General features: G+C 37.5%; 1 long non-coding RNA gene across 9 annotated transcripts; it reads right to left on the minus strand.

Annotated features, from left to right (window-relative positions):
* Window positions 1-1,549: 1,549 nt before the first annotated feature.
* On the minus strand, window positions 1,550-5,153 carry LOC113303447. Of its 9 annotated transcripts, none has more exons than XR_003337493.1 (11): window positions 4,855-5,153; window positions 4,322-4,727; window positions 4,110-4,190; window positions 3,833-4,006; window positions 3,420-3,661; window positions 3,263-3,322; window positions 3,070-3,124; window positions 2,619-2,934; window positions 2,466-2,529; window positions 2,226-2,352; window positions 1,550-1,910 (listed from the first exon to the last, which is right to left on the minus strand). It is a non-coding gene; the product is annotated as an uncharacterized LOC113303447 (long non-coding RNA). The 9 variants fall into 9 exon arrangements; XR_003337492.1 differs by having other exon boundaries at window positions 3,263-3,335; XR_003337496.1 differs by having other exon boundaries at window positions 3,263-3,636.
* Window positions 5,154-14,102: the final 8,949 nt, after the last annotated feature.

Raw genomic sequence — 14,102 nt, forward strand, 5'->3', positions numbered from 1 at the left:
GCTTTGAAGCCTTAAGTTCCAACATCCCAATATGGATAGGGGGAAACCAATTAATAGTAAAAGTCAAATATACCCTTACCCATAAATATATTATAATTTAACTATTGTAAAAAAATATATTTTAATCTTCTAATTTAACTATTGTAAAAAAATATTTTAATCTTCTCTTCTTCTTCTTCTCTTCTTCTTCATTTCATCATGATTATTAAAAATACTTAAATCTATAATTCTTCTTTCTCTCTTCTTCTTCTCCTCCATCACAACAATGATGATCATAAAGGAAATCAAAATCGATTATTTTTCTTCCTCTCTTCTTCTTCTCCATCGCGTAGAAATTATAAAAAAAATAACAAAACTGAAAAGAAAACTCGCCATTTATTTTTACTTTTGATTAACTTAAAAATTAAATTCGATTAATTTGAGAAAAAAAAGTTTCTAAAACTGTATAGCGGCTGAGAGTTCACACTTTCCCAACCGTGAATCCTGTATTACGGTTGAGAAAATATATATTTCCCAACCGTAAACCCTGAACCTACATGTACGATTGGGAAAGTAAGAACTCCCAACCGTAAAAGAGTGTCCACGGCTAGATTTTCCTAGCCTTAAGCTATTCTGATAATTTCGGTTAGGTTTTCTCCGCCGAAAATGCTTACTTTCGGCTTGGAAAACATAGCTGTAACTATTTCTGGTACTTATAAAAAATAGAAGAAAAAAATTCGGTTAGGAAATATTGTCGACCCAACCGTGAAAGTAAATTAAGGCTGGGATATCTTCAATCCCGAACTGTAAATTATTAATCACGGTCGGGTCTACAATATTTCCCAGCCGTAACTACAAAAAAACCAGATTTTTTTTTATTTCTATAGGTATTGAATCAACAAAATTATTATTGGAAATAAAGAATAAGGTTCCCCTGAGCGTTTCAAAAAGAATTTATAAAAGTTTAATTTTTTTTTTCAAAATCATCTTCTCGGATCAAGAAAAAATATGAGAAAAAAAAATTTGATGAAAAAAATAATCATATGATTAATCTTAATCTATATACTAATCACTATTAATTTGGTTAATCACCATAATTAACACTAATCAAATTGGGGGCGTTTTAGACATATTGAAAATAGTAGGATAAGGGGTTATAGAATTACTACTAATGACCCAAAAAAGCCCCCAAAAGACCCTTGACTTCAAATTCCCAATAATAGGATTCTTTTTTTTTTGTTAAGTATCAAATTTCTAAGGGAATACATAGAAACTTACTGTCTACATAGAACTTGTAAGATAGAAACTTACTAACTGTATACATAGAACTAACAGAACTTTAAGCTGCTAAGGGACCTTATAACTGCTTTGTTCTCCAGCCTTTCCAATCAAAAAGAGCATCATTCAAAAAAACTGCGAACACAAAAACTTTATACTTGGATGTTGGGAGTAAGCAAAAACTTTTCTGCTTATTCAATTTTTTTTTCTGCTTATTCAAGAAGCGAGGTGTATAGTAGTTTAGGCTGGATATCAGCATATTCGAGAATTACATCTCTTCTGACGAACTAACTGAAAAGCTAAGAATGTATATGAAATGAAACATCAAACTCAAAATCAATTAACATCATCTAGAATGCATGTTAAAATCAGTAACTCAGAGAAATCGGTACCAAACCATCAAATTTAAAATCACAATTTCTGGCTTACAAACTTATGAGGTCTAATATGCTTTATAGGAAGGACAGTGGTGTTCAAATAAGATGGCATGTACTTGTCCCAGTGATATTAATAGACAAATCCCATATGTTCCCCACGGTGTTGCGTGCCTCTTCCATATCATCGATATACTGTGTAGATTACATAAAAAGAGCTTACTAACTGCCCATCTTGAGGCCCGACGAAAGCTGGCTTGCTAGGGTCAACCCCATCATCTGGAGCAACAACTTGCATATTACAATAAAATAAAAAGGGTGATCTTGCTTTGATTTCAGTAATTATATTTTCACACATTTCATTATCAGTTCCATGAGCTAAACAAGGGTTGTTATTTCTCCATGTATACCTATCGAAACAACCTCAAGTATAACTACCAAAATATCACTTACTACACTAGAGAGTCAAACACATCCAACGTGCCATCTAGTAAGTTTACCAGTTTCCCATTTCATGTGTACAAAATTAGAGAATATAATAAGGAGATGCAAGATTGCAATGAATGCCTAGTGCAAAAAGTGAAGGCCACTTACACTTGGAAATTTCATCTTTATCCCTCGATAGTTGCATAATCCAAGTACTGTCTTTATAAGATTCTTCACTCAAGTATCCATCTTTATTATAGCTTCTTTAAAAGCACTCTTTGCAAGGTGGCAGGCCCTGGATACAAAAAAGAATCCACAAGCTCAGTACAAGGAAATTTTGGACGTAAAATTCAGAACTAATACTATCGAAGTCTATTTTCTCCAAACAAACAAGTGCTAGCTGCATACCTTTCAGGGGAGTTCATTATCTCATAACTGCATACCAGTGTTCGGTGTCCAATGAGCTGTAACCCTGTAATTCCATGGATGCAGCTTAAAACAAGAAACATGCATATAATGGTTGCATTTAATGGAAAAGGCTGTACCAATTTAGAAAGCAACCTGTAGGCCAGGCAATGCCTGCTTCTAGACCCTTCTCAGCAGAACCACCATCTCCTTATCCTTCATATCCTACATCCATCTCATAGAAGCAACTCCACAATTCCATTTAGAGCACCATCCTTCATTGTTCATCTAGTTGCAACAACATCACCACATCCATTCTGCAGCTTCAATCACTTCCCTGCAATGTTCATCTAGTTGCAATCCCAGCTGCAACTCATTCTGCTATTCCCAGAAATTCACAGCCAAACAAACACCATAACTCAGCCATCAGTAACATAACAGCACCACTCTTTAACATCTATATGAGCTCAAACTGCATCACCAGAACCAAGCACCCATTTCAGCTAAGTTGGCACAACTATCGTTGAACCTTCCAATTTATGACTAAAAGGCATTGCACTATCCTAAACTTTAAAAATGAGTATAATTATTTTTGTAGCATAACAACCTGCAGTTTCATAAGTAATGAACCCAATTCCACGATGAGCTTTTGAGCCTTGATCCTGCAAATCATGAATAAGTAATATAAAAGATATAATAATCTCCACAAATAGGAACACTGCTCCTCAATTGCATTAATCCCCTTCCACATGTGCTTTTCAGCATGTAATGAAATATGATAAGGGGATTTCAAAACTAACCTTGGGCATGTATATCTGTTATCTCGCAAGGTTTCAAAATAACTGAAAAGGATGTCACAGCTGGATTCCACAACTGTAGAACTCTCAGCAACGAACAGAAAAAACTACATTAAGAAGAGAGTTATGATTATTACATAATTTTTAGAGAAGAACTCACCTAGAAAATATTGCTTCTGTTACAGTCTGTGAGATTCTGGCCACAAAAACCCTTGTTACTTCCTTAGAATGTGCTCTCATTTCACAGTAACAAGTAGGCTATTTAACTCTTCAAAAAACTTCGAGAGAGTAGTGCTGGTAAGCAACTTCGAGAGAGTGTAGCTAAAAGCAGCTTTAGCACTACAACCTTTGGTGTGGCAACTTTTACTTCCAGAATTCTGTTAACAAGAAAGTGCTCACTTTCTAGTGCATTTTGTTGCCAAAAAAGTGCATAGAAACAAGTTAGGCAAGCAAACATGATCATCAGAGGATTAGACGTAGATGCATGAATAAGCACAGCAATATAATGAGCCATAACAGCAAACAATACAAGTTGAGAAACCAGAAAGAAGTGGTAAGTAACAGAATATTTACCTCCGCATCCTCAATCTCTGCAAAAGTTACATTACTGAAACAACGAGAGAATCCAGTTGAAGTCAGCACCATCATCTTGACGGTTATCTCTCGAGACTAAAGAAACCCAATTCAACCTGAAGTTATGCTCTTGTCTTTCATGTAGATTCTACCAGGCAATCAATGCAATTGGTCCTGCAACAAACAAAAGTCTATAAGCTCTCTCACCAGGGTAATACAATTGTAAAAAACATGGAAGGAGGAGAGGATTACACAAAATGTTCGAAGAGAATATCACCTGGTAAAACTTAAAGAAATCCTTGAGGTATGCCTTGTAAAGAGTGTTCCCCATAATTTCAATGTTTTTGTTCTTCACATCCTGTATGCAAACGATTCGAGAAAGCAAGGACCGTGTTAGCAATTAATAGCAGTAGGCAACTTAAGCATTCAAATGACTAAACTTACGATAACTGATAAGACAGGTGCGCACAAAATTGAACTGAATCAAACCTCCAAAAATTGTCTCCAAAATTCACACCATTCTCTGTAAAGCCAACACCAAATTATCTCACAAGTTGACCTACAAATCAACTTAACCCATGACTTCATTAGTCTTCTCCATCCTGATATGACAATGACCAAATTGCAAACCTAAAACTACCAATTCTTCTTCTCATAAGTCACCACAGATCCATCTTCTACAAACCTAAATCATCATCAATTGTTGAAATCAAATCAGTTGAAACCCCTAAATTCAATTGAACCCATCTTTGTAACTCAATCACCAACAAAATCCCTATTTAATCTTCAATTCTTCATCTCTTTCTCGCCATGAATCAGCAGCAGAAATCTGAATTCTAACCCTATGTTCTTCAGAGCATCAGAATCTATCGATCACAACACCCCTCTCTTACATCTGATTCACCAATCATCGGAAAACAAAGAAGAAAAAGAAGATTAAGATTCAAAACAGGGAAAAAAAACTTATAGATCGAATTTTTAGCCTTGGAAGAAAGATAAAATCTATTTAGATTTATCAATACCTTGAAGTAATGAGGAACCAATACCCTTTTCACCGAATCCATCTATCTACTGAAAGAAAGTCTGAAACCTTAATTTCTCCGAAATCCATCAATCGCCATCGATTCAGATTTGTCATGTAATAAAGATTGAAACCCTAATTTCTACTTTCTCTATCTCGCTTTGTACAAGACAAGCAGATATTAATAAAAGAAAAGGAGGAGAAAAAACACAAAAGAATGGAGAATGACGTTTGATCTAGAGATCGACGGAAGAACCTGAGAAGGTTAGAGGTTTTTGCTTTTCGCCTCTCTGGCTCGATATTTTCTAAGGAAGAAAAAATAAATGAAATTCATTCTCGAGAGAGGACTTGGTGTTAGATAGAAATTTTATGATTAATGCGCATCTCGAGAATGAAATGAAGGGTAGATATATTAGTTTAGGTACAAACGGTGTAGATGAAACACAATAGTACGCATGTGAATGGCATGCGCACATACCCTATGTGTTACGACCCAGGTGTGACCAAGCGTGTGAGTGGCACGCCTATAAAACTTTAGTAACGACTTGCCCTCTTACGAATTATTTAAAATTTAGTAACGGCTCCTGCCTGTTCTAATTTTTTGTAACGGCCCAGTAGCCATTACGAATTCCTGTTACTAATCCGGGAATTTGGTGTAGTGACTATATGCTTATATCTAAGGATGGTTACATGTTCTAAACTTTTTATTTCAACCATTGAAACATTCTTAGAGGATGTTATATAGAGGTTATTCACACTCTATTTTTCATCAAAGCGATTTTCAAGATATTGAAATAATCAACATGACTTTCGTCACTTGTAAAGATGAACTTGGCCAAAGCGAAATCTTACCAACACATATTTCGAGAAATAGATAAGCGAGATAAACTCGGCTCGAAATAGAAAATGTGTATAATCGAAGTCTATATAGCAATACGACTTTTGTCTCAAGATAGGAGATAGAGTAGATAGACTTTTGAGTGATAGATAAGTTCAAGTCTCCACATACTTTTTAGTCGATGAAGATCCACCAGTTACTTGAGTAGTTCTTCGTCTTTGCATGATGAACGCCGTGGAGTCTAGAGCTCAACTACACTTTCTATCCTAGTCCAAGACTTAGCTATTAGTAGATTAGAAATTAAGGCTTATAGTTTTGACAACTAAACTTGACAAACAAGATTGAGATAGCAATGCTTGCGAGTTCAACCGAGCAGTGCTCTAACACCGCTCATAGAGAAGTATTTTTAAAACATCTCTCCTTTTTTTTAACTAAACTTTAGACGACCGGAAAAACATTACCTGCTTAGGATTCACTATCACACACTCTTATTTTTTCATAATCTGTGCAGAAATCCTTTCAACAAATTTGGGAAATATAGAAGCACAAAATCTTGTAAGAGGGCTAAACATTTCACAAAAAGCTCCACATATCCTGCATTTGATGTATGCGTGTTGATGGTGAGTCTTTGACGAGAGCTTTTGTAGTAAATTATCCTTTATTTAGTTGTACAAATAATCCATGGCCCGACACCAGGATTATTGAATCTGCACAATCATAGTTAGTATTCAACAAGAGAATCAATAGATTTTATTTGACTAATGGTCTCAGCAGTCCTAAAGCTATTTTGAAAGTGTATACATATGCCAAATTTTAGGGCTTCCCCAACAAAAACCTTGTTATTTCATGTACGCCAATATACATGTCTTTATGCCGTATACATGGTATTAGTCTTATTCAGAACAAAATTAGGCATCATAATTAGTCATTAAGAATATTATGCTTAATAATATAGTCATATCAGTATCATCTCAAGTCGCAAAAACTCCCGCGGCCGAATTCCTTGGGCATACTATAGTGACACTATTATATTCGAAGTTTATACTAAAATAGCATTCTGACTCTAAATCTGGCATGTTGCCTTAAAATCAAACCATAGATTGCATCTATATGATGAGCACATCATCGCAGAATATTGGATAGACATGGTCAACAGGGGCGGAGCCATCCCATTGCAAGGGTGTGCATTTTCACCCTGCCCAGCTAGCTCCAAAGCCTATTTTAGGGCCCAATTGGATTTTTTTTTTACATGTATAAGCCTATTTTTGCTTTTTTGCACCCCCTAAAGTCTTTTTAGCACCCCATAGCAAACTTTTGCACCCCATCCCACAATTCTTGGCTCCGCCCCTGATGGTCAAGCCACTGGCGTACACTGCATATCTCATAAGGTACCTTAGCCAAACGTGGCTAAGACCATGGAATAGCCATTGTGGCTTACATCGCTTTGGCTAAAAAAATGGACCAATAGCTCAGAAGAAATTACTTCAAAAAACTGACCAAGTCCCTAACACAATTTGGCAAAAATGGCATATGGCATATTCACCATAGTGCCAAATCGTAAGCCGTGGCACCATGCCACGCGCAACCTTGATAGCTTAGACCAAGTCCACAACACGTAGACGTGCGACTTTCACGGCCTTGGTAGCCTAGGCCAAGGCCACAACACATAGCCGTGCGACTTTAACGGCTTTGGCAGCCTAAGCCAAGGCCACAGCACGTAGTCGGGCGGTATTCTTGGAAATAACACGTAGTCGTGCGTCATTCTCGGCCATGATACGTAGCCGTGCGTCATTATCGATCTTGGCAACTTAGTCCATGGAAACTCTGTGCACTATTTTCGGCTATAAAATTTTATGCCACAACAAGGCACGATTGCGCCCTAAACATACGAGATATCAATAGCTACGATTTAGCCTAATTAAGATGAGATCTACGATTCATCAAAAACACCTAAGAAATATCAAAATACATCACATGAAGGATTTTTCATAAGGTATTGGTCTGGTGGTCTACGGCAACATGCGGCGTGGCAACACTCCATGTGAAAAGTTAGAGTAGTGGTGAAATTTGCAAGCGGTTAGAGAGAGCATGGATTCGTGAGAACAGGAGTTTCCAGAAACTTCCCTATTTTATCTCACACGATCCCGTATTCTCCATATCTCCACAACCTCTCTACCTCCACTACTCACGAGATTGGAATTGCGTATTCTAAAACTAATATAAATAGGTCGCTTAGCCTCTTCAAAAAAAAGAACAAGCTTTCATACCTAAAAGCTTTGTATTCATCATAGTTTTCAATACCCAACACACACAATTCAATATCATTGCCAATTTCTCAATATTTTCTGCTTCCCTACCCTAATATCAACCCATCTTCCTCTCCATCATGACTGAAGCAGGACTGAACAGCTGCTATCGTGGTTTAGGCTTGTCCTGTTCGATTTTATTTTCGAACCTAAACAGAAGTACCACAACGGTGTATTTTTTTTTACTTGGAAGTAATTTTCAGGTGCTAACAATGCGGATGACCTATTAATCACTTATAAGGCATCGCGGGAAAGCAATAACCACCTCCAGAGACTACTTCAAACCTACATCTCTTCAGCAGGATAGGAAATCAACACGACAAAATCCACAATAATACATCACCCAATACTACAACAACATCAGCTGGACGACATCAAACAATTCTTTGACATGCCAACATCTATAACACCACCAATATATCTGGGAGTAGAATATTCAAACACAGAAGAATATCTGGTCACATTTTTGAACCACTCTTTCAACGATTAGCACGAAAGGCCCGGGGATGGATGACTAAATGTCTTACTACAATGGGAAGGTTAGTTCTCATAAAAACCTCCTTAGTACCTACTTCCAACCACTTAATGCAAACACAACTATTTCCCACACACATTCACAAACAGATAGATTGGATAGCTAGAAATATTTTTTAGGGACATGATTCTTCAGTTAGAAAACTCCACCCTTTAGGATGCTCCAAGTTAAACAAACCAATAGCGATATGAGGTCTCGGCATCAGGAAAAGTAGCCAAATAATAAAGCCTTATTGATGAAGAGAATCTAGAATATCCACAACCAACCCAATTCCATTTGCTCCTGACTATATAATGAGAAATATCTGCAAAATAAACCGACTTTTCAAGGAAATAGTCAAATTCCTTCCTCTTCTAGCTCACAATGGAAACAAATGGCCTTCCTAATCCCTACAATCCAACAATTCATATTCCATCAAATCGGAAACGGTTTGGACACTCCTATATAAGCAAATTGGATTCCTCAAGTACTAAACCTTGATCCCATTCATTGCTACCCAATCCAATCAGTGGAATATCTCATTGACCCTATTACCCATACCTGGAATCATGATCAATTGAATCACCTACCACTAGATGCAATCCATTTTTCCCAAAGCATGACTCAGGACAGGATCCTTTAGCCTCACTCAAAATCTGGAAAATACGCAACTGCCACTGGCTACAGTTATCTAATTCAACATGACAACCATCGCAACCTAAATCCACCACCACCTACCAAATTCCTGTGATAATTACTGTCCACCAAAAATTCAGCTTTTCTTGTGGAAAGCTATAAATGAAGGTCTGCCGACCTATTCCATTACACACCGTATCAATCTCACCAACTCCAAGCAATGCCCCCACTGCAATACCGAACCGGAAACAGCGAGACACATGCTTATTCACTTCCCAATAGCAACAAATTCCTGGAACAACCTCTTATCTTCTCTATCAACAACCCAAACCAGCATCTTTTCCCACATCTACATACACAACCAATCAACCATTTCTCAGATTTTACAACAAGCTAGCCATACCCAATCAATATCAACCTTCTGATTTCTTTTCCGGATCCTCTGGACATCCAGAAATGATTTGGTTTTCAATCAACGTCATACAACTCCAGATAACATTCTAGCACAGACATGGAAGAAACAAAAGGAATTCGAATAGGAAAAAAAGGTAATGCCCCCAATTTTACCTGGAGATCAACCGGTTACAGCCACTACAATAAACACCAAATCAACAACAACGATACTAGCAGGATGGAACAGACCGGAACCAGATTGGTTAAAGATCAACACTGATGGGGGCCGCGAGGGGACATCCAAGAATGTCGTGCGCAAGATTTATTTGCAGGTATTCGAGTTGTCAAGTTGTAATGGCTCTAGCACAACCTCTGGGAATAACTACGGCTCTAGTCGCTAAAACGTGGGCAACTCTTCTATCTTCAAGGATGACAACGGAAAGACAATGACAAAAGGTTATCTTCGAAACAGATTCGGAATACTTGATGCGATTTATAAAAAATGACACATAAGCCCCATGGTATATTGCAGAAATGATTTCCGAAATAAAACAGAAAATGCTACAAATTCCACAATGTATCACCCAGCACAACTATAGAGAAGGGAACCAAGCGGCAGATGGTTTAGCAAACTATGGTGCTGGTGGAAGTCAGGCGGGAAACTTATCGACAACAATATGGGACCAAGTAATCCCACTTCTTATCAGCCAAATTATTTCACATGACTCAATGGGTACAAGATATCCACGTGTAATTTCGTTATAGTTATGTTCTTTGTTCACATGCTTCAAAAAAAAGAAAAAAAAACACTTCTTACGTCGAGGGAATGTTTGGTAGATTTTGGGAATGAACTCTTTCCCTTGTGTGAATTTGCTCAAAATTTGCTCACTCCATACATGCTCTTACAAAAACTAGAAATTCAAAATTAATAACAACTGACATTAACTACAGCTGAAGAGAAAAAAATTAGGCGACTGGAGTTTCGAAACAGTTTTGCAAGCTAAATTGAGTGTCAAAGCTTTAACTAGGCAAATCATTATATCGAGTAGAAGCATTGTCAAATATTTATTCTCTCTTATGACGAATCTTATCAACTTATCCTAAAACAAAACTTGTATCCCGCTCCACATCAACGTTACGACACTGGTGCCAAATCGGGGGCTAGAGACCAATATCCATATAGCATTTTCCTATTTTCCATTCGGTGGTTCTTAGTAAACCGTCCAAAAAAAATGATACCCAATGTTGACTGTTGAGTACCATCTAAATTCCATGAGATCATTTCTAGTATTTTTCATGTGAGAGGCGGTTTTATAGGCAGCTTTTGGGTGCGGTTTTTGAGTTTTTCCTTTACATTGTAATCGATGAGGCCATTCAGAATTCAGCCGAGTAAACTTTGCGTGATGTGTTATTGAACAATTGTATAAGCTCTCTTACCCTAATAGATTGGCAGAGGCATGTATTTATAATAAGTTTAATGGACATGTTACATTGGACTCTTTACAGGAAACCGACTTATATATATGGACTATACATATTCATTGGACTATATTTTTCACCCTCCCTCAAGCTGTACACGATGGTAGACAACGTGAAAGCTTGCTACAAAGAAAGTGAAATCTGGCAGTGGACAATCCTTTCGTGAAGCGATCAGCAAGTTGATGTGTAGTAGCAATGTAACATAAATGGAGATGCCCTGATGAGATTCGTTCTCTGATAAAATGATAATAGATGTGAATATGTTTCGATCTTGAATGTTGAATAGGATTGATGGCAAGATAAGTTGCACTGATATAATCACAATATATAATCGGTGGTTGCTTTAAATATGAACCAAAATCATGCAGCAAGTATTGAATCCATGTAGTCTCAGCAGATGTAGAAGATAAAGCGCGGTATTCAGCTTCCGTACTACTGGTAGAAACCGTTGGTTGCTTTTTAGAGCCCCGTGAAATAAGATTCTTACCTAAGAAAATGCAATGACCTGTAGTAGAACGAGAAGTATCTGGATCACCACCCCAATCAGCATCAAAAAAGGTAGTGAGCTGCATAGGATTATTGCGCCAAAAAGAGACGCCATGGCCAAGTGTTCCTTTAAGATACCGTAGAATACGCTTCATATCCAGAAAATGAGATTGAGTTGGTCGATGCATAAACTGACTGACCTGATTAACTGCATAAGTGATATCAGGACGTGTCATATTGAGGTATTGTAAACCACCAACCAGACTGCGATAGAGTGTTATGTCAGGAAAAAAATCAGCATCATTAGAGGATAATTTAGAACGAGAGATATAAATCTTGTTTCTCTTAACTTCGAGACACTTATAACCTTTATGTCTATCAGATAGCCAATAAAAATACAAGGTAGCGTTTTGGGCTGTAATTTATTTTGGCGAAAGTGATTTAGAAGAGGATAACAACGACAACCAAATGCTTTTAAAAAGGAGTAATCAGGAGGACTATTATGAACGATAGAGTAGGGAGAATTATTGGATAAAATAGGGGTAGGTATACGGTTTATCAAATACACAGCTGAGGCATAAAATTCAGCCCAAAAACTCTCAGGAAAACCACTTTGAAGCATTAAAGCTCGACCTGTTTCAGTAATATGACGAATCTTCAGTTCAGCAAGACCATTTTGTTGGGGCGTGCTGGGACAATAAGATCGACTGAGAATACCATGCTCAGTTAAAAAATATTTTAATAGTTCATCATATTCAGTCCCACCATCAGTTTGCAACACTCGCATGGTTGTCAAAAATTGAGTTTCAGTCATAGCTTTAAATATAAGAAAGCAACGAAACACTTGTGTTTTGTCTGATAAAAAATATATCCAAGAAAAACGAGAACATTCATCAACAAACAAGAGAAAGTAGCGAAAACCACAATTAGATAAAAATGGTGCAGGACCTCATAAATCTGAGTGGATGACAGAACCAATTGTATTAGAATAAGTACTTCGAGATGAAAAGGGTAGACGATGATGCTTAGCACCAATACAACTAGAACAAATGGAACTAGATAAAGAAGAACTAGAATCTAATGATAAGATGGACTTAAGAGACTGGAAGACTACATTGTTGGGATGACCTAAGCGCATATGCCACGCAGTTGGATTAGCTCGAGTGCCAATAGTAGCTGCGGAAAAAGCTGGGACATGTGATGGTTGAGATGAAGAGGAAACACTGGAGAAAATAGGGTACATGCCAGCTTCATTCTTGCCCTTGTACATAAGAGTTCCTGTTAGTTGATCCCGTATACAAAAACCATGACGATCAAAGTGAAAAACACAGTCAGAATCTCGTGTAAGTTGACCAACATATACTAAATTTTTAGCAAGAGAAGGAACATGAAGAGTATTCTTCAAAGTCAACTTTGAGGACGGTGAGTTAAGAGTTACATAACCAATTCCTGTGATGGGTAATAGTTTACCATCACCAACGAGAACTGTATCATTACCGTTGTAGTCAAGACGATTGGTCATCTGCAAAGAGTCAGATGTCATATGGGCAGAAGCAGCAGTGTCAGCAAACCATTGATTCTCATACGGTATAGTTTGAATCTGCATTGCTGAAAAGGCTTGAGGAAGATCAAAATTCGAGACTTGACTGAGACGATTACAAGTCTGTGTTGTGTGTCCTCTAGTGTTGCACCACTGACAAATAACAACTTGATTTTGAGGTGGAGGACCAAGAACAGATCCAACTTGATTATTGAGACCATAAGATAAGCGTCCATATGATGGATTTTGATATCCACCAGAGGGTTGAAAACCATTGTTGTTACCACGACCCTTACCAGTATTCCAGTTTTGATTATTACCATTATTGTTCCAGCCATTGTTCCAAGTAGATCGACCCCTAAAATTGGTATTGCCACCACGATTTTGATTGTTATAAGATCCACGACCATAGATTCCACCACGACCACGATAAGGATTGTTATTCAAGCCACAACCACGACCAGAGTTACTATATGAATTTGAACTTGGATGTTGGCCACCACGACCAGCAGAAGCACCAACAAAGAAGGAGATCGGACTTTGAATGTCAACATCATGTGTTTGCAGATTTTGCAGATATTGAAGATGAGATTCATGATGTAATAGCAAGGCATGAAGCTCGGTAAAGGTAGGAAGAGTGGTACGGGCAATGACTATTGTGTAGATGTTCGACCAATCAACACCCAAACCACGTAGTGTGGTAGAGACAAGCTCAAGATCGGATACCGGTTGAAGAACAACAACTAAGAATCAGATATTTCTTTTATCTTCAAAATATACTCAGAGATGGTCGAGTTACCTTTTTGAATAGTTGTCAGACTTGCTTTGAGTTGTAGAATACGTGCAGGATTAATTGTTGCATAGGTAGAACAAAGATAGTTCCATACATCACGAGAATTTCCACGGCGTGCACATTCAGCTTTCATGGTTTCAGTAAGAGAACAGTTAATCCATGACATGATTGTTTGATCAATAACTTCCCATTCCTCATAGGCTGGGTTGGGAGTTTTAGCTTGAGTTTCTTCATCAACAAGCTCTTTTGTTGGTATTTCATAAG

This window comes from Papaver somniferum, chromosome 8 (genome assembly GCF_003573695.1).
Source record: "Papaver somniferum cultivar HN1 chromosome 8, ASM357369v1, whole genome shotgun sequence".
NCBI lineage: Eukaryota > Viridiplantae > Streptophyta > Magnoliopsida > Ranunculales > Papaveraceae > Papaver > Papaver somniferum.